Source organism: Equus caballus, chromosome 1 (genome assembly GCF_041296265.1).
Source record: "Equus caballus isolate H_3958 breed thoroughbred chromosome 1, TB-T2T, whole genome shotgun sequence".
Taxonomy (NCBI): domain Eukaryota; kingdom Metazoa; phylum Chordata; class Mammalia; order Perissodactyla; family Equidae; genus Equus; species Equus caballus.
The window spans coordinates 130,749,143-130,770,286 of record NC_091684.1 but is presented as its reverse complement, the minus strand read 5'-3'; the positions used below and the strand labels follow the sequence as shown (position 1 = coordinate 130,770,286).

Below are 21,144 nucleotides of genomic sequence, written 5' to 3'. Positions count from 1 at the left end.
TGGCACCTTTGAAAATCAATTGACTACTTATAAGTTTATTTTTGGATTCTCTTTTCTGTTCCATTTTTCTATATATTTATCCTTGGGCTATTAGGAAACTGTCTTGATTGCTGTAGCTTAATAATAACTCTAGAAATCAGGTGTTGTAAGTATTCCTGCTTTGTTCTTCATTTTCAAAATTATTTTGAATATTCTGTTCACTTGGGTTTTCCTATACATTTTAGAATCAGCTTGTACATTTCTCCAAAAGCCCCCGAGATTTCAATGTGGATTGTATTGAATGTATAGGATCAATTTGCAGAGAATTTCCATATTAATAATATTGACTCTTCAATACATGAATATATCTCTTATTTCAGTTTTCTTTGTCTTAGGGTTTTATAGCTTTTATTTTACAGATCTTAATGTATTTTATGTTTTTAATGCTATTATAAATGATATTTGAAAGTTTTAAAATTTCTAGCTGTTTGTTGATAGATATATAAATATGATGGATATATGTATATTGACCTTGTATTCTGTAATATTGCTAAAATTGCTTAGTAGTTTTAGTATTTGTATTGTAGATTCCTTAGGATTTTCTATATCAACAATCATGTCTTCTGTAAGTAAAGACATTTTAACTTCTTCCTTTCCCATCTTTATTCTTTTTCTTGCCTCATTACACTAGCTATGAAGCCCACTGTAATGCTGAATAGAACATTTATTACTTATTATTATCAGTATTTTACAGATGCCCTTTATCATTAAGGTAGTTCTTTTCTATTCTGAGTTTTCTGAAGTTTTGTTATTAATGAGTGTTGAAATTTGTTGAATATTTTTTTCTCTACCTGTTGAGATGATCTTATTGTTTTTCTCCTTCATTCTGTTAATATGGTTGAAAACATTGGTTTTTTTAAAATACGTAAAATCGACCTTGCATTTCTTCTTGTATATTGCTGAATTTGACTTGCTATTTTGTTAAAGATTTTTGCATCTATGTTTATGAGAGATATTGGTGTGTGGTTTTCTTGTAATGTCTTTTTCTGGTTTTGGAATCATAGTAATGCTGGTCCTATAAAATCAGTTGGGAAATGTTCCCTCCTCTACTTTCTGGAAGAATTTACATAGGATTGGTATTACTTCTGTCGTTATGTGTTTGATAAGAATTTCAACAGTGAAGTATTTGGGGACTGGAGTTTTCTTTGTGGGAACATTTTTAATTACAAGTTCAATTTCTTTAATCAGTATAGGACTATTCAAGTTATCTGTTACTTCCTGAGTCGGTGTTGGTAATCTGTGTCTTTTAAGGAATTTGTCTATTTCATCTTAGCTGTCAAATTTATTGGCATAAAGTCATTCATAAGGTTCTCTTATTCTTTTAATGTCTGTAGAATCTTTAGTCTCTTATACTTTGAATGTCTGTAGAATCTTTAGTAATGTTTCCCCCTTTATTCCTGCTATTGATTTCTGTCTTCTCTCATTCTGTCTAGCTAGAGGTCTGTGAACTTCACTCGTTTTTTCTTTTCAAAGAACCTGTTTTTGGTTTCACTGACCTTTCTCTACTTTTCAGTTGTCTATATTATTGTTTCTATTATTTTTTATTTTATTATTGTCTTCTTATTTGATTTAATTTGTTCTTCTTTTTCCTAACTTCTTATGGTAGAAGTTTAGATAATTGATTTTAGGCCTTTCCCTCTAACATAAGCATAGAAAACTACAAACTTACTCAAAGCACCTTTTTTAGCTGCATCCCAATAATTTTGATAGGTTGAGTTTTCATTTTTATTCATTTCAAGATATTTTCCAATTTCCCTTGTGATTTCTTATTTCCCCCTTGGCTTATTTTAGGAGTATGTTGTTTAATTTCTAAAGGTTTGGGAATTTTCCAGATATCTTTCTGTTATTGATTTCTAATTTAATTCCGTTGTGATAAAGGAATGTACTTTTAATTTGTTAAGACTTATTCCTGGTTCAGCAGACGGTCTGTCTCAGTAAATGTTTCATGGTCAGTATAAAAATTTATATTTTGCTGTTGTTGGTTGGGATGTTCTGTAAATATCAGTTCAGCTGAGAGTGCTCTTCGAGTCCTCCTTGTCTTGGCTGCACATTCAGTGCACCTGTTCTTTCAGTTACTGCGAGAGGAATGCTGATGAAGTTGTGTCCTTGTTTGTTTCTCCCGTCAGCTCTGTCAGTTTTTGCTGAATGTATTTTGTAGTTCTGGTATTATGTACATACACATTTGGAATTACTCCGTCTTCTAAATGAATTGATCCCTTGATCATTATGAAATATCCCTCATTATCTTTGATAATATTTTTTGTTTGTCTTCTATCTTGTCTTATATAAATTTGGCTATTCTAGCTTTCTTAAGATTTTGGTTTGCATGGTATATCTTCTATCCTTTTACTTTTACCCTATTTCCTTATTTTGGTGTGGGATTCTCATAGATAGCATGTATTTGGTCTTGCTTTTTTATGTGTCTTTTAATTGGAGTATTTGGACAATTTATATTTAATGTTGTTGAGTTTAAATCTACCGTCTTACTATTTATTTTCTATTAATCCTTCCTATGAATTAATTATGCTTCTGGATTCCATTTAATCTTTTCTGTTGACTTATTGCCCTATTGGCTTATTCTTTGTGCTACCTCTTTGTTTGTTTATTTATTTTATTGGTGGCTCTAGGATTTACGTATGCTTTTTTAACTTATTAAATTCTATCAATAATATTATACCACTTCTCATATAATGTAAAGTCTTTACAACAATATTCTTCCATTGTCTCACAGTGATTTTTTTTCTCTCTGAACTTCATTTTGGATAGATTATGTTGCTGTGTCTTCAGATTTACTAGTCTCTTTTTTCTGTAGTGCATAAACTACTGCTTATCACATCTGGTGAAATTTTCACTTCAAATATTATGTATATATTTTGTCTCTAGAAGTTCTGTTTGGCTCTTTTTGAAAATCCCTCATTTCTCTCTTCACTATGTGCCTGTTTTCCTTTACGTTCCTGAATATGGAACATACTTATAATATCCTTTCAATGTCTTTGCTTATTAATTCCATCGTGTCTGTCATTTCTAGATCTATTTCTCTCTCTGTTGACAGATATTTTTCTGGTTATAGGTCACATTTTCTTGCTTCTTTGTAAATACAGTAATTTTTGATTAAATGGCAGATATTTGTAAATTTTGCATGTTGAGTTCTGATTTTGTGGTATTCCTTTAAAAGTATTGGACTTTTCCTGACAGGGATTTTAAATCGCATGTTAGTTTGATTCTTTCTAGCTCCTTTCACGTGGGTCTAGAGTAGTTTTTAATTCTAGGGCTACTTTCCCCTGCTTTTGTGGTGTGGCCCTTCTGGGGACACTACTAATTGCCTTGTATATTCAGTGAGGTTTTTCCCTTCTTGCCAGAGGGAATTTGTTGAAATCTTGGCCCCATGTCAGCTCTGAGAATCCTTTGTCTTACAACTCCCTGGTAACTTTCTTTCCTTAGAAGTTCTTCTTGGCTGATCTCAAGAAATTTTACCCTTCTCATGTACAGGTTTTTATTTAGCTAAATACTGAAGGGAACCCTCATTTAACTTGCTGGAACTCTGTCCTCTCTGGAACTCTGCACCATAAATTCTAGCCTACCTTGGCTTCCTGGCACTTTTTCCTCTGTCTCCTCAAATCAACAAGATTACCAGGGTCTATTTGGGTTCTTCCTCCTGTACTGGAGTGGTAAATTCCTTCCTGCCTGAGAGCCTTGGGTGATGGTAGGGCTCACTTTGTTTCTGTTTTCACGGGGATCACAGTCCTACACTGCCTGTGTCTGAAAATAGTCCTTTCCTATGTGTTATACTGTGTTCTAGTTGTTTGCAGTGGGAAGATTATTCCGAAACTGTTTATTCCCTCAACGCCAGAAGCAGAAGTTAAATCATTCTAGAATGAGTTTGAATGTTAATACGTTAAAAAAATCTCGAAGATCTCAACAATTATTTTTTACCTGACATTTAATCATTGATTAACTTTTTCTCAGTTTTATTATGAATGATCTTGTGTTGACTGTAGGAAGTGTTATTTACTTTTCAATGCAAAGAGTCCAGTAAAAACTTTAAATCAGAAAGTGACCAAAAGAAAATGATTTATCATACCTAATAAATTTCACAAATCAGGAAAATGGATTTTTGAGTGTATAAAAATTCTCTCAATATTATGGGATAGTCATGTTAAATATAAAATTATTACTTAATGTTTCATTAGAAACGTGACATACTAATATACTCATGGGTAAGGACTAAAATGAACCATTTGATCTAGTATTTTAAAATATAAATTCTGGTTTTTTAGAGTATAACCATGTTTAGTATACTTTATATCAGGAACTAACAAACATTATCTGTAAAGGGCCAGATAGAGTATATTTTAGAGTTTATGGGCCACACAGTCCCTGTCACAGCAATTCCACTCTGCCTTTGTAGTACAAAAGCAGCCATAGAAAATACATTAGAAAATAAGCTGGCTGTGTTCTGATTAAACTTTATTTATAGACAAGGAAGTTTGAATTTCATGTAATTTAATGTCTCAAAATATTCTTCTTCTTTTGATTCTTTTTTCCAACTGTTTAAAAATGTAAAAACTATGCTTACCTTGCAGGCCATATGTAAATTGGTGGCTGGTCGGATTTGGCCTATGGGTCATATAGATTGACAATCCCTGCTCTATGTGAGTAAAGAGCTCCCACATAAGCTGTAGGATTCATGTTGGACTGTTGTGTTTTAATTCTAAGTGACATTTTTATTTGAACTATTCCCTACTATTAAATTAAGTAGCAAAGTAAATCAGATGACACAATACTGAGCCTATAGGGCTTTGACAGATTTTGTAATGTCAGAGGTTCTATCAGAGGTTCCTTAGCCAGTTGGAAATTGGGGCTAATGTCTAATTTATCTTACTTCCCAACTGGCTCCTTTTCTCTTTTTGATTATGCAAAGTTAAATTCCTTCCTTCCTATTTTGTTTCTGTGTGCCTATCTTATTAATGTTCCAAAATTGGTACATATGTCTGTATTCTGAATTTACTTATTTTGTAATGAAGTTGCCCTGGTACTCATAAACAAAAAGTTCTCAACAACATTATTTCATTTTAAACTTCATGCTATTCTCACTTGTAAGATCTAGGGATTTTTTTTTTCTCCTTAGTTCACAATTTTGAGACTATAGGCTCTTTGCTTCATTACTTTTACTTCTATAATGTCTTCCACATAACCCTGTTAGCCAGTTAGAACACAAAATATATTCCAAAGTGTATTCTCTTAATTCTACCTGATATAGTTTAGCTTACTGGTCAGGCCCCTCTTAGAATGCTCAGAATTTTTCTAATATCTGCAGCAGTATTGATATATACAGTCTATGATTTTGTTTGGTGTTATGTCCACACAGTTAATTCAAGCTGCACTTTAGAAGAATGATTATGTAGTTCATATTCTATAATCAGAAGTATATTTTCCTTCCTTAAGTTATACAGCTGAAGTTGTTCTTTGACAGTAGGCAAAATCCAGTGCCATGGAAGTTCTACAAGAGAGGACTTGGGTTTAGGTAGACACTGCTGTGGCATCAGTGAGTGGGTAGTGACATAGCTGCATATAGGCATACACTCAGGGAATACTTTTCCTGCCTGCATATCTTCATGATGTTTTCCCAACACATTGTTATACCATCCAGAAGAAAAAACAGAGAAGCAACTTACTTCTTTTTATATGCAGAGAGAGAAGAGCCCTTTGATTTCAAACATAAAATAAAAATAAGGATTGATTCGGACAGAAGCCATGACGTAATAGAAAGTCAGCACCCAAAGAGAATTTGCATAGTTAGTAAAAACGTTAGAATCTTTTTTTTTCCTTTTTCTCCCCAAAGCCCCCCAGTACGTAGTTGTATAGTCTTCGTTGTGGGTCCTTCTAGTTGTGGCATGTGGGACGCCGCCTCAGTGTGGCTCGATGAGCAGTGCCATGCCTGCGCCCAGGATTCGAACCAACGAAACACTGGGCTGCCTGCAGCGGAGTGCGCGAACTTAACCACTCGGCCACGGGGCCAGCCCAAAAACGTTAGAATTTTAAATAGTTGTCATTACATAGGAATTATTGAATAGGTTTAAAATCTGGCCAGTTTTCACATACTTTTTGAGGAGTGTTGTACTCAAGAGATTTTTCTCACAAATTCCTATTTTATTGTTTTGATAATTTAGAAACTTTATTTCATAAGCATTATAAGGTCGTTTCTATCTCATGACATATATGCCCTATGTCTAGAACATTCTTCTAAATCTTTCCATATCTGGCTCGTTTCATTCAGTTTCAACTTGAGTATCATCTCTTCAGGGGGCCTTCTTTCATGCACTGTCTAAAACAGCATCTCTTCCTTCTCAATCTCTAATACCTAATTTTATTTTCTTCAAAATTTATCACCATCTGAAATTAGTTTGTTTATATACTTATTTGTTTCTTTCTGTACTACACTGTAAACTGTATGAGAGGAGAGGCCTTGCCTTTCTTATTATCTCTCTATCTCTACTACTTAGAACATTGCCTTTCATATAGTAGGCCCTAAGTATATAATTTGTATGTGGTTGGAAGGATAAATAAGGAAAGTATGTCTAATGCATGATTTGTAGAAATATGATATGCTAAATGTATTGTGAATCACCTAGAAGGAATACGAGTAATTTACCCAAATATATTTCACCACAGAACTACTTTTTCTTCAAGCATTTAGCTGTATTAGACTTCCACAGGAGACATTTTGGAAATGTAGTAGGGTCTATTGATACATTTAAGTTTTTCTTTTTATTTTGTAATAATTTCAAAATGTGTACCCAAGTTATAAGAATAGTTTTTCTAAGATAATTTTTCCTGAATCATTTGAGAGTAAGTTGCTGACATTATATTCCATCACCTCTGAATACTTTAGAGTGTATTTCCTACAAACAAAGACATTCTTCCACATAGCTAGGATAGAATAATCACAATCAGGAATTCAACGTTGGTAGGTTACTACCATCTAACCCACAACCCTGTTCAAGTCATGACAGTTGTTCTGGAATTCATTGGTGAAAATCCCCAGAAAGGAGAGAGGCACAGAGTAGGGAGCCTCAAAATCTGCGTAGGTATTCCTTTCAATTCTTTGGCTGACCCCTGAGTTCACATGTGTTGAGGAGACTTCACAGAGCCTAGTGGAAAGTAACAGGTGACATGCGAAGTTGTTGAGGTAATATTGTTGATCAAATTTGAAGGTTGAGTCCTACCAAACACGTCAGGATTCTGTTGAAATCTCAGAAGAGATCTGTCTGAGAAGTAGACTATTCAAGGCCTAAGGGATTTGTTCTAGGACTGAGGGCAAAACTGAAACATATCCTTCCTAACAAACTGTAAAACCAAGCATCTGGAGGTTCAAGATGATCAGCCAGTATTTAACTGCCTAGTAGAAGAAAAATCAACGCACTTCAAAGGAAGATAACAACAGACAGAGTTTCTATAGCATATCATCCATTTTGTCCAGTGTATAATAAAAAAATATTGATCATGTGAAGAAACAGGAAAATATTACCCTTAGTTAAGAGAAAAAGGAACCAATCCAGATGTTAGAGTCAGGAGACAATAACTTTAAATTAGCTATAATAAATATGGGCAAAAAAGTGAAGAAAGAGGGGACATAATAAATATAGACTATCTTTGCAAAGAGAAGTAGAAACTATTTTTCTTTTTTTTGAGGAAGGTTAGTCCTGAGCTAACATCCACCGCCAATCTTCCTCTGTTTGCTGAGGAAGATTGGCCCTGAGCTAACATCTGTGCCCATCTTCCTCTACTTTATATGTGGGATGCCTGCCGCATAATGGCTTGATAAGCAGTGCATATGTCCACACCTGGCATCCAAACTGGCGAACCCCAGGCCACCGAAGCAGAGCCCACAAACTTAACTGCCACATCACCAGGCCAGCCCCAGTAGGAACTATTTTCTTTTTTAAATAGGAATTGTAAAACTGGAAATATAATACCTGAAGTGAAAAATTTACTGGATCGACCTAACAAGAGATGACAGATGGCAGAAGAAAGGGCCAGTAAACTTGATGACAGATCAGCAGAAATTATCCTACTTGAAGAACAAAGAGGAAAAAGATTTTAAAAAAGAATAACGGAACCTCAGTGACCAGTGAAGTTACAAGCAGTCAAACTTATGTATATTGAAATCCCAGAAGGAAAAGAGAGAAAATGGGACAGAAAAAATCTTTTTAAGAAATAATGGCTAAAAACTTATCAAATTTAGCAAAAAACTAACTTAGAGAGCCAAAAAACTCAGTGAACCCCAAGAAGAATAAAAGCAAAGAAAACCAAATCTAGACACTAATATAGTCATACTCCTGAAAACCAGTGATAAAGAGAAAATCTTGAAAACAGCCAGGAACAAAAAGAAACATTATGTATATCGTAACAATAATACTAATGACAGTTGACATCAGAATAATCAAAGCCAAAAAACTATAGAATGACATCCTTAAAGAACTATAAGAAAAAGTAAAAAACTTTCAACTCAGAATTCTATATCCAATGAAACTCTCATTCAAAAATGATATGTGAAGGTAAAATAAGACTATTTCAGATAAACAAAAACAGATAATCCATTGTCAGCAGACCTGCAGTATAAGAAATAATAAAGAAGAGTTTTTAAGCTGAAAGAGAATGATGTCAAATGGAAACTCAGTTCTACAAGAAGAAATGAAAACCACCAAGAATGATAAATATAAAAGGTTTATCTTTTTATTCTCGTGTTGCTTTCTTTAAAAGAAAGCTGACTTCTTAAAGCAAAAGTTAAACCATTTTATTGTGGGGTTTCATAGTATATGCTGAGATACAACGTATGACAACATTAGCAAAAAGGATATGATAGTAAATGGAATCACACCATTGCAAGGTTTTTATGCTTTGTGTGATGTTCATTATTAACTTTAAGTAGACTGTGATAATTTGAGCATGCATATTATAATCCTGAGTGTCACCCTCCCTCAATATAAAGAAATATAGAGCAATTAATGTAAAACATTAAAAATATTTGATTAACTGTAATTAAGGCAGGGAAGGTAGAACAGAAACAAAGCAAAAAACAGCAGAAAACAACAAAAATAGAAAACAAACAGCAAAGTGGCTGTTTTGAACCCAGTCGTTTCAATAGTTGCATTGAATGTTGATGGGCTAAAGTTTCCAACTAAGAGTGAGAGATTTTCAGACCAGATGAAAACATAAGACCCAACTATATCCTGTTGACAAATTCCACATTTAAAACGTGATGATTTTGGGCCAGCCCCATGGACAAATGGGTAAGTTCAAGTGTTCCACCTTGGCGGCCCAGGGTTGGCCAGTTCAGATCCTGGGCACGGACCTACACACCACTCATTAAGCCATGCTGTGGTGGCACCCTACATAGAAGAACTGGAATGACGTACCATTAGGGTATACAACTATGTTTATATAGTTGGGGCTTTTGGGAGGAAAAACAATGAGGAAGATTGGCAACAGCTGTTAGCTCAGGGCCAATCTTCCAAAAAAAATAAGTGAAGATTTGATTAAACACTTTATGTGTTTTTATCTCTTACGTCATTGGGTAAGCTTTCAATGGCTATATTTTGATAGAATACCTACATGTCCAAGAATAAAGTATTCAGAAAAACAATCTTGGAAGCTGAGAGGAAAGGAATGCAGGATGGATTATAGGAGGATAATAGAACACCACCGTAGGAGAGAATAAGGGAGAGTAATGGGTTCTCATTTCAGTTTTGCCACTAGCCGTACACCTACCCTTGGGAAATCACTTCACTTCTCTATCACTATGTACTTTTCTGGGTTACCAATATTTGTATACCCATATGTTCAATTTTTTTCATATTCAAATTTCAAAATAAAATTGGCATAAATTGCATTCTTCTTCTCTAAAGACATAATGGAAATAAGACTAAGTAATTGTGCCACTGTTTATGTGATCCCTGGGCATCACCATTTCATATATATATATATGGTAATAATTCTCCTATATACTGCTTAACGCTGTTATGTATCACATGATGTGATGGATATAAACACTGTAAGAAAATTGGGTGTTGTTTTTATCATGAATAATTCGGCAATGTTGGAGTTAGGTGTTGTTTGCTACATAAACAAAAACTTCCTTTTTAGAATTAAACGTTTTCTTAAATATTTGTAGAGTATGCCACTTTATGAATATATGAATATATATTTTTATTTTATTGAGGTCATAATTGTTTATAACATTGTGATATTTCAGTTGTACATTATTATTTGTCAGTCACCATATAAATGTGCCCCTTAACCCCTCTGCCTCCAACCCACTTTCCCTCTGGTAACCACTAAACTGAACAACTTTCTTTTTAAAATGTTTTTCTGTTGTCTTAAAATTTACTGAAAGGTTCAGTTCTATAAGATGTAAGCACAATCAGGAGTCTTTTAAAAGTAATCGCATTTATCTTTCACTTTCTACTTAACTCTTCCAGTTATTTTCTTTGTATTTGATGTTATAGAGAAAACAAATTAGAGGTTGGGCCATTTTGAACATACATATAATAGATACCCAAGAGTCAGAAATAGGAATTTATTAATTTAATTTTAGGTGATATTTTATGTACCAAATTATAAATATATTTCATACTTGAGCCTCAAGTAAAACTGCAGAGTGTTTAGAGAAATTTTTGCCTTTAGAGATATCTACTTTCATATTCTGCTTTCATATCAAAGTTGGTCATTGTGACTTTGAGAATTGGATTTTTATAAAGATAAAGTAGGGTTTAATATTTCTCATTCGATTAATGCTCATATTTCTAGCCCCCAAAAAAGCGTACAAAGACAATCAATTGAACTCTTAGCGAGTCTCAAGTGCATCAGTGCTAGTTTGATTCTTAGAAGTTACTTGATTCTTAGGTGTGACATGGATAGTCTTTGAGTGTGTGAGATTCTATCCATGCCTCCACCTGACTAAGGAAGTTACTTCTTAAATAAGTAAGACTAATTATAACTGTCAAGTGAGGGTGAAATTAAGAATATCATAAAGGAAAGAAAAATATCCAACATATTTAAAACTAGTTTACTCTCCAGTTTAGCGCTATTTTATTTTACTTTTTTCTTTTGCAGTAAACGTTCCTATCTTCAGAAAATAAGTTAAGGAATGAGAGGCAAGGAAGAAAGGACATTCATCTTGGAAGAACCCAAAGCACTTTCAAATTTTAAAGGAATGTAATGATAGCTGCTAAAACCACCTTTGTCACCATAATGGATGAAGTTCTTCAAATTTAACCGGTAACCAGAATTCTTGGCTCATGTTACATTTCCACCAAGAGCTTTAGATGACTTTGAAAGGTTTCTTTCTTTTCTTTTTTTTGATTTATTTTTTTTGTTTTATTGAGGTCATATTGACTTATAATATTGTGTGATTTCAGGTGTACATTATTGTGTATCATGTTCTGTGTAGACTGCATCGTGCTCACCACCAGTAGTCTAGTTTTTATCCATCATTATACATATGTGCCCCTTTACCCCTTTTGCCCACCCCGCTACTGCCTTCCCTTTGGTAACCAATAATCTGTTCTCCTTATTCATGTGGTTTTTTATCTTCCATGTATGAGTGAAATCATATGGTGTTTGTCTTTCTCTGTCTGGCATATTTTGCTTAACATAATACCCTCAAGGTCAATCCATGGGGCTGGCCCAGTGGCATGGTGGTTAAGTTTGTGCACTCCACTTTGGCAGCCCAGAGTTCACAGGTTCAGATCCCTGGTGCAGACCTAGCACCACTTGTCAAGCCATACTGTGGTGGCATCCCACATAAAATAGAGGAAGATCTACACAGATGTTAGCTCAGCAACAATCCTCCTCAAGCAAAAAGAGGAAGATTGGCAACAGATGAGAGGTCAGGGCCAGTCTTCCTCACCAAAAAGAAAAAAAAGGGAAAAAGGTCCATCCATGTTGTTGCAAATGGCACGATTTTGTCTTTTTTTATGGCTGAGTAGTATTCCATTGTATATATATATATATATATCTATATATACACACACATACCACATCTTCTTTATCTGTTCATCAGTTGATGGACACTTGGGTTACTTCCAAGTCTTGGCTGTTGTGACTAATGCTGCAATGAACATAGGGGTGCATAAGTCTCTTTCAATTGTTGATTTCAAGTTCTTAGGTAAATACACAGTAGTGGGATAGCTGGGTCATATGGTATTTCTACTTTTAATTTTTTGAGAAATCTCCGTAATATTTTCCATAGTGGCTACACCAGTTTGCATTCCCACCAGCAGTGTATGAGGCTTCCCTTTTCTCCACATCCTCTCCAACACTTAGTATTTTTCGTCTTGTTAATTATAGCCATTCTCATGGGTATGAGGTTTTGATTTGCATTTCCCTAGTAATTAGTTATGTTGAACATCTTTTCATGTGCCTGTTGGCTATCTATATATCTTCTTTGGAAATATATCTGTTTACATTGTCTGCCCATTTTTCGCTCTGGTTGTTTGTCTTCTTGTTGTTGAGTTGTTTGAGTCCTTTATATATTTTGGAAGTTAACCCCTTGTCAGATATATGATTTAAAAATGTTTCCTCCCAGTTGGTGGGTTGTCTTTTCATTTTGCTCATGGTTTCCTTTGCCTTGCAGAAGCTTTTTAATCTGATACAGTTCCGTTAGTTAATTTTTTTGTTTGTTTCCCTTGCCTTAGTAAACATGAAATGAATAAAAGATGCTGCTAAGACCAGTGTCAAACAGTGTACTGCCTATATTTTCTTCTAGGAGTTTGATGGTTTCAGGTCTTACCTTCAAGTCTTTAATAAGTTTTGAGTTAGTTTTTGTGTATGGTACAAGATAATGGTCTACTTTCCTTGTTTTGCATGTGGCTGTCCAGTTTTCCCAAAACCATTTATTGAAGAGACTTTCCTTTCTCCATTGTTATGTTCTTGGCTCTTTTGTCAAAGCTTAGCTGTCTGTAGATGTGTGGTTTTATTTCTGGGCTTTCAGTTTTGTTCCATCTCTGTGTCTGTTTTTGTACCAGTACTGTGCTGTTTTGATTACTGTAGCTTTGTAGTATATGTTGAAGTTAGGGATTGTGATGCCTCCAGTTCTTCTTTTTTTCTCAGAATTGCTTTGGCTATGCAGGGTCTTTTGTTGTTCCATATAAATTTTAGGATTCTTTGTTCTATCTCCATGAAGAATGTCCTTGGGATTCTGATTGAGATTGCATTGAATCTGTTTATTGCTTTAGGTAGTGTGGACTTTTTAACTATGTTTATTCTTCTAATCCATGAGCATGGAATGTCTTTCCATTGCTTTATGTTGTCATCAGTTTCTTTCAACAATGTCTTATAGTTTCCAGTGTATAGGTCTTTCACTTCCTTGGTTAAATTTATTGCTTGATGTTTTATTCTTTTTATGGTGATTGTAAATGGCATTGTAGTCTTGACTTCTCTTTCTGCTAGTTTGTTATTGCTGTATAGAAATGCAGATCATTCTTTAGGTTGATTTTGTACTTTACAACGTTGCTGTAGTTGTTGATTATTTCTAATAGCTTTCTGGTGGATTCTTTAGAGTTTTCTATATAGAATCATGTCATCCACAATAGTGAGAGTTTTACTTCTTCCTTTACAATTTGAATATCTTTTATTTCTTTTTCTTGCCTAATTGTGCTGGCTAAAACCTCCAGTACAGTGTTGAATAGGAATGGTGAGAGTGGGCACCCTTGTCTTGTTCCTGTTCTCAGAAGGGTGGCTTTCAGTTTTTCACCACTAAGTATGGTGTTGACTGTGAGTTTGTCATACACGGCCTTTATGTTAAGGTACTTTCCTTCTATACCCATTTTATTGAGAATTTTTGTCTTAAATGGATGTTGGATCTTGTCAAATGCTTTCTCTGCATCTACTGAGATCATCATGTGATTTTTTTTATCCCTCATTTTGTTAAAGTGGTGTTTCTCATTGATTGATTTGTTGATGTTGAACCATCCCTGCATCCTTGGTATAAATCCCACTTGATCATGGTGTATGATCCTTTTAAAGTATTGCTGTATTCGATTTGCCAATATTTTGTTGAGGGGTTTGACCTCTATGTTCATCAGCAATATTGACCTGTAATTTTCCTTCTTTGTGTTGTCCTTGTCTGGTTTTTGTATCAGGGTAATGTTGGTCTCATAGAAAGAGTTAAGAAGCGTTCTGTCATCTTCAGTTTTTTGGAATAGTTTGAGAAGGATAGGTATTAAATATTCTTTGAATATTTGGTAGAATTCTCCAGAGAAGCCATCCTGTTCTGGACTTTTGTTTTTGGGAGGTTTTTGCTTACTGTTTCAATCTCTTTACTTGTGATTGGTCTATTCAGATTCTCTGTTTTTTCGTGATTCAGTTTTGGGAACTTGTATGGGTCTTAGAATTTATCCATTTCTTCTAGGTTCTCCAATTTGTTAGCATATAGTTTTTCATAGTATTCTCTTATAATCCTTTGTATTCTGTGGTATCCATTGTAATTTCTCCTCTTTCGTTTTTAATTTTATTTATTTGAGCATTCTCTCTGTTTTTCTTAGTCTGGCTGAGGGTTCGTCAGTTTTGTTTATCTTCTCAAAGAACCAGCTGTTAGCTTCATTGATCCTTTCTATTGTTTTTTTTTAGCCTCTATTTCATTTTTTTCTGCTCTAATTTTTATTATTTCCCTTCTGCTGACTTTGAGCTTTTTTTATTCTTCTTTTTCTAGTTCTGTTAGGTGTAGAACACAGATTAAAATTATTTATTTGAGATTTTTCTTCTTTGTTGAGATAGGCCTGTATTGTGATAAATTTCCCTGTTAGCACCATGTTTGCTGCACCCCACGTGAGTTGGTATGTTGTGTTTTCATTTTTCTTTGTCTCCAGGTGTTTTTCTATTTCTCCTTTAATTTCCTCATTGATACAGAGGTGGTTCAGTAGCATGTTTAGTCTCCACATATTTGTGGCTTTCTCAGCCTTTTTCTTGTAGCTGATTTCTAGTTTCATAGCATTGTGGTTAGAAAAGATGCTTGATGTGATTTAAATCTCCTGAAATTTATGGAGACTTGCCTTGTTTCCCAACATATGGTTGATCTTTGAGAATGTTCCATGGGTACTTGAGAAGAATGTGTATTCTGCTGTTTTTGGATGGAGTGTTATAAATATCTATTAAGTCCATTTATTCTAGTATTTCATTTAAGGCCACTGTTTCCTTTCTGACTTTCTGTCTGTATGATCTGTCCATTGATGTAACTGGGGTGTTGAGGTCCCGTACTGTTATTGTGTTGCTTTTGATTTCTCCCTTTTTGTCTGTTAATAGTTCCTTTATAGACTTTGTTGCTCCTGTGTTAAGTGCATATATATTCATAAGTGTTATGTCCTCTTGGTGGAATGTCCCTTTTATCATTATATACTGCCCCTCTTTGTCTCTCATTGTCATTTTTATCTTGACATTTGCTTTGTCTCTTTTAATGTGGCAACATCTGCTTTCTTTTGCTTGCCATTTTCTTGGAGTATTGTCTTTCATTCCTTCACTCTGAGTCTCTGTTTGTCTTTAGAGCTGAGATGCATTTTCGGGTCTTGTTTCTTAATCCATCCAGCTACTCCGTGTCTTTTCATCAGAGAATTCAATCCATTTATATTTAGAATGATTATTAGCAGGCTTTATACTGCCATTTTATCTCTTGTTTTCCAGTTCTTGTATATTTTTATTGTTTCTTTTTCATTGTATTTCTGACTGCTATTTCAGTTTGGTGGTTTTCTGTGATGGTTTTCTCTTTATTTATGATTTGTGGCTCTGCTCTGATCTTTTGGTTTTGTGGTTACTATGCGATTGGTATAAAAGATCTCATAGATGAGATAGTCCATTGTCTAATAGCCTGTTATCTCCATTAGCATTGGCAGATTCCATCTCATTCCTCTTTCCTTTCTGAGTTTTTGTTGTCACAAATTGTGCTTTTCTTTGTTGTGAGTTTGTGACTAGATTGAAGTGTTTATAGTTTTTTTATGCTTTTGTTCCTTTTGTCTTTTATGTTATAATTAAGTATTTACTAACCTATTCTGATAAAGAGCTGCATTTTTCTGATTCTATCTCTCCATTTATTTCCTTGCTGAAGGTTTTGTAAACCTTTGCTTTTTAGTTTCAGATGGGAGGGCTCCTTTCAACATTTCTTCTAAGGCAGGCCTAGTGCAATGAATTTTCTCAGCTTTTGTTTATCTGGGAATGCTTTTATTTCTCCATTGTATCTGAAGGATATTTTCACTGAATAGAGTATTCTTGGCTGACAGTTTTTGTCTTTCAGTATTTTGAGTATATCATTCCATTGTCTCCTAGCCTGTAAGATTTCTGCTGAGAAATCTGCTGATAGCCTGATGGGGATCCTTTGGAGTTTTGCTGCCTTGCTGCCCTTAATATTTTTTCTTCATCATTGACTTTTGCCAGTTTTAATATTAACTGCCTTGGAGAGGGTCTTTTTGCATTGATGTAATTAGGAGTCCTATTGGCTTCATGTACCTGTAAGTCCACTGCCTTCCCCAGGTATGAGAAGTTCTCAACTGATATTTCTTTGAACAAGCTCTCTGCTCTTTTCACTCTCTCTTCACCCTCTGGAATACCTATAATCATTATGTTGCTTTTCCTAATTGAGTCAGATATTTCTCGAAGAATTTCTTCACTTTTTAAAAATCTTGGTTCTTTCTCCTCCTCCACCTGAAGCATTTCTATATTTCTATCCTCTAAATCACTAATTCTATGCTCCATTACAGCAGCTGTATTTTTTAAGGATTCTAGTTTATTTTTTATCTCATTAAATGGGTTCTTCATATCCAGAATTTCTGTTTGGTTTGGTTTTGTTTTTTCATAGTTTCAGTCTGTTTGGTGGAGTATTCCTTCTGCTCATTAATTTTATTCCTGACCTCATTCAACTGTCTTTCTGAGTTTTCTTGTAACTCATTGAGTTTCTTTATGATAAGTATTCTGAATTCTCTGTCATTTAGATTGTAGATTTCTATTAGCCTAGGATTAGTTTCTGGAGACTTTTCATTTTCCTTCTTCTCTGAAGTGTTAATGTAGTTCTCCATGATGTTTGATGAAGTGTTCATTTGCTGGCACATTTATAGTAGTTTCAGGTCACAGATTCCACCTGCCACCACTGGGAGCAGGCAGGAGTTTTGTTTCTGATCCTGCCCCATCTGTTAGAAGTTGTGCTGGTAGGACTTCTCTGTGTTTGAGTGCTGGCTGCAACCTGTTGGCAGGTCACACACCTACGTGCAGGTGGGGTCTTTGTACTGTGCTGGTGGTTCGCTCTGGTGTGCGGCCACTACACTTGGTAGGGGACTGGCCAAGCTGGTATGCTAGGTGGGAGGGAGGGGCTCTTTCTTTCACATATGTGCCAGCTCTGTGCTCACGGGCAGATTGGGTGAGCTGCTGCATTTGGTGGGGGCTCCTTCATTGGGGCTGAGCTGCATCACTTGCTGGGGAACATTCTTACAGACAGAGCCACCATGGCACAGTGGTCACTCCCATGATCCAGGCTGCAACTCTGAAAGCATTCGCTCTGTCCAGGCTGTCTTTGCCTCCTTTTACAGTCATGCCAGCAGCTGCATGAGGACGTGACCTAGATCACTGCTACCTGTGTGGAGGAGGGGTGCTCTCATAGTACTCTAATGGTTTGTTCACTTTATTAAGAGTAGCTTTTGGCAAAGTAAAAAAAAAAAAGACTGGGAGGCTAGTTCCACTGCCTTCCTGGGGATCCAGTCCACCCACCTTCAGATGCATGGCTGCATGGATCTTTCAGATGTCCTGTGGTGCTGTGCAGGGAATCCACTACTGGTTAATGAATGTCCATTTAGTTGTAACTCAGAAGATAGAGAAGGAAGAACTCAGTCTGCCATGATGCTGACATCACTCGAAGGGATTTCTAAGTTTAAATATTTACCTTACAAATACCACAATGTAGATAAAACTGATAATTTATAACTTGTTTAGCATAATCAGGTTTTTATTTTGGCTCTTAATGTTTGACCCTAATATCGGTCAATAGAATTGTTGTTGTTTTCCCAGGTTATGAACTTCTTCTTTTTTTTTTTTAAGATTTTATTTTTCCTTTTTCTCCACCAAGCCCCCCGGTACATAGTTGTGCATTTTTAGTTGTAGATCCTTCTAGTTGTGGCATGCGGGATGCTGCCTCACCGTGGCTTGATGAGCGGTGCCATGTCCGTGCCCAGGATTTAAACCAGCAAAACCCTGGGCCGCCAAAGCAAAGCATGTGAACTTAACCACTCGGCCACAGGGCTGGCCCTATATGAACTTCTTAACTTAGAGACAGATAAGCTTATTTGAGTAACAATATGGCATAGTACTAGTACACATTTAGGTCCATCCTTAACCAAACATTTTTTTCTTTCATAGAAATAACCCATGCTACATATGTGGTAGTATCTTAATACATATGCAGAGGTTTTTAAGTCTTGTTTTCTGAACTTTACTTCATGTTGTTTTTTGGTTTCTTTAATTGACATCTGGTCCCTTGATCTTTTTCCCTTCATAGCTATCATCTTATTTCTATTTATTCTTTATTTTCTCCTTTGCCCTCCTTCTCAGAAATTTAGAGTTATAAAAGACACAAGGATCTAGAATAGAAAAGGAGAGAGAAATTTGAAAAGGTTATAAAATTGCAAGAATTGTTGCATTTCAATTAGAGTGGAAAGCAATTATGGAAAGACTTAAGATTCTTTGTCAGTCTTCTTAAATCTCCTTGATCTTAGGCCAGAATTTTTTCAGTGCCTATTTTTAGGGATTCAAATGTTTGCAATTTTTTTTATAACATCCTAGTGAGCAGCTAGAACTTTTACTCATTGGAAGTCTATTAGTTTGATTTTGAGGGCTAATCATTTGTTTGCTTGAGTCATTGTGTCTTGGTAGTGAATGGGTGCAAATGAGTAAAACTATGTCCTTGCTGTGAAATGTGGAAGATGTGAAAAATCAATCAAATATACTATCAATTACTAGTCTTAATGATTCTAAGGAATTCGACATTTACTTCAAGGAAATGGTTCAAATTGACAAGTGTAACCCAGAAAAAAGAGTATATAAGGAATGAATGTTCTAATTACTCTTCCCTATGCTAACATTAATGTTGATTAAAAAAATACCTTAACATCCATTTTTAGAAAATTCTCTAATTACTGGTTAAACTTCTACTTATGGCATAATTAGAACATTTCCATGTTCTTGTCATACCAGCCATGTAGCAGCATTTAGCCATTTTCAATGTCCAGTAAATTCTTTTTAGTCTTCAACCATTAAAAAATTAAGTAAAGCTAGCACTGGTCCAGTGGCATAGTGGTTAAGTCTGCACATTCTGCTTCGGCATCCCAAAGTTTTCAGGTTCAGATGCTGGGTGCAGACTTACACACCTCTCATCGAGCCATCGTGTGGCGGCATCCCACATACAAAATAGAGGAAGGTTGGCACAGATGTTAGCTCAGTGACAATCTACCTCAAGCAAAAAGAGGAAGATTGGCAACAGACATTAGCTCAGGGCCAATCTTCCTCACCAAAAAATTAAATAAATAAATAAAGTTGAAGAAAGTTACTTTTGAAACACAGCAGAAATTAAAGTGCTGAACATTCACTTGTACAGATAATATGCAGGAAGTCACCAGATTTCCCTGTCTTCTCCGTTAATGATCTAACTTTTCTTTACCCAGTTAATTATATCTGATTCAATAATCTTATATAACTACAGTTTCAGTAGTGAACCAAAAACAAACAACATTGTCCAAATTTTTGCTTTACCAGTCCTTATCAAACACTTAGTTCCATTTAAATCCATTTCTCAGTGATTTTTTGGTAACCATGGATTGGATCATTGAAATCCACAGATAGTGGATATTTCTAATCATTAATTTTCACTACCAAATTTATTTTAAGGGTTACAATATTATCAAGGAACAGCTTGGAGTAGAACTTGACCTCTCTACAAAATAAAGCAAAAGAATTGCCTTGATTCTCCCATCTAGCCCAGTTCAGAAGTCATACAACTTACATCCAAGAGGTATATAGAATTAAAGAAGACCATCTACATTGATGTATTTAATTTTTCTGGCCCCATCCAAGCTGAGTGCCTCCAAAATCCCAAATCTACTGTGGCTTTTGAAGAAGGAATGGAATCAGATTTCTAATTGTACAATTAACAGAATTTCTAATTGTAGAAATTAGAATTTGTACAATTAGAAGGTCAGGTTTCTTGGGGCCAGCCCATTGGTATAGTGGGTAAGTTTGCATGCTCTGCTTTGGCAGCCCGGGGTTCACAGGTTCGGATTCTGGCTGCAGACCCACACACCGCTCATCAAGCCATGCTGTAGTGGCATCCCACATACAAATTGGAGGAAGATTGCCAGGGATGTTAGCTCAGGGACACTCTTCCTCTCCAAAAAAAGAAAAAAGACAAGAAATTCAGATTTCTAATTTTGCAAACTATGATGGCCACTTTGAAAAGGCTAAAATTTAAAAGATGACGTTCTACCTATGTAATGTTAATGTTGAGTCAGACACCTATTTTATCTAAATTCATTTAATTAGCTTAAAATTATGGTTCTTTGGGGTGGAGGAGTATATTCTTGCAGACCACTCTGAACAAAATGACATCTACTTAGCATCTTATACTCCTAAAGCTTGATAGGCCTTTAGAGCATCCTTACAACATCTTCATCTAGGAAAACTGTCCTTATGGAGGGAAGCCTGTGTGTAATTTGCCCAGACAAAAAGGAATTTAAAATAATAGTAATTAATGTGTATTGAATGATTACCATATGCCAACAATTGGGATTAGTGTTTAAATATGCATTATCTTAAGCTTCACAACTCTATTTGATGTAGGTCATATTTTTAAATATCTTCATTTTACTTATGATGAAACACATTCTCAAAGAAGTTAAGTGAATTGCCCTATGTCAAGTTGCTAGTTGGAGGTAAAGCCAGTTCTGTCTGACTCCATAGCCTGAGCTCTTAACCAGGAGCTTATTCTAGTTTACAAATATTCAGTACAAGTTGTTGAAGTTGCTTCTTTACCTAGTGGCAGATAAGAAGTTCTTATCATTAGCAGCATTCTCATTTCAG

At 35.1% G+C, this 21,144-nt stretch overlaps 1 protein-coding gene across 7 annotated transcripts in view; it reads left to right on the top strand.

Annotated features, from left to right (window-relative positions):
- The window catches only part of PEAK1 (pseudopodium enriched atypical kinase 1), a 296,044-nt gene that overhangs the window by 122,152 nt on the left and 152,748 nt on the right, over nucleotides 1-21,144 (top strand). For 5 of the 7 annotated variants that reach the window (XM_023653081.2, XM_070232875.1, XM_070232887.1 and 2 more), the window contains exon 2: nucleotides 11,155-11,319. The exons of 1 other annotated variant lie outside the window; for it this stretch is intronic. The gene's annotated coding sequence lies outside the window, so the exon portion shown is untranslated. Of the gene's footprint in view, nucleotides 1-4,621; nucleotides 4,692-11,154; nucleotides 11,320-21,144 lie in introns of those variants that run through there. One more of the 7 variants, XM_023653068.2, reaches the window with a different exon arrangement.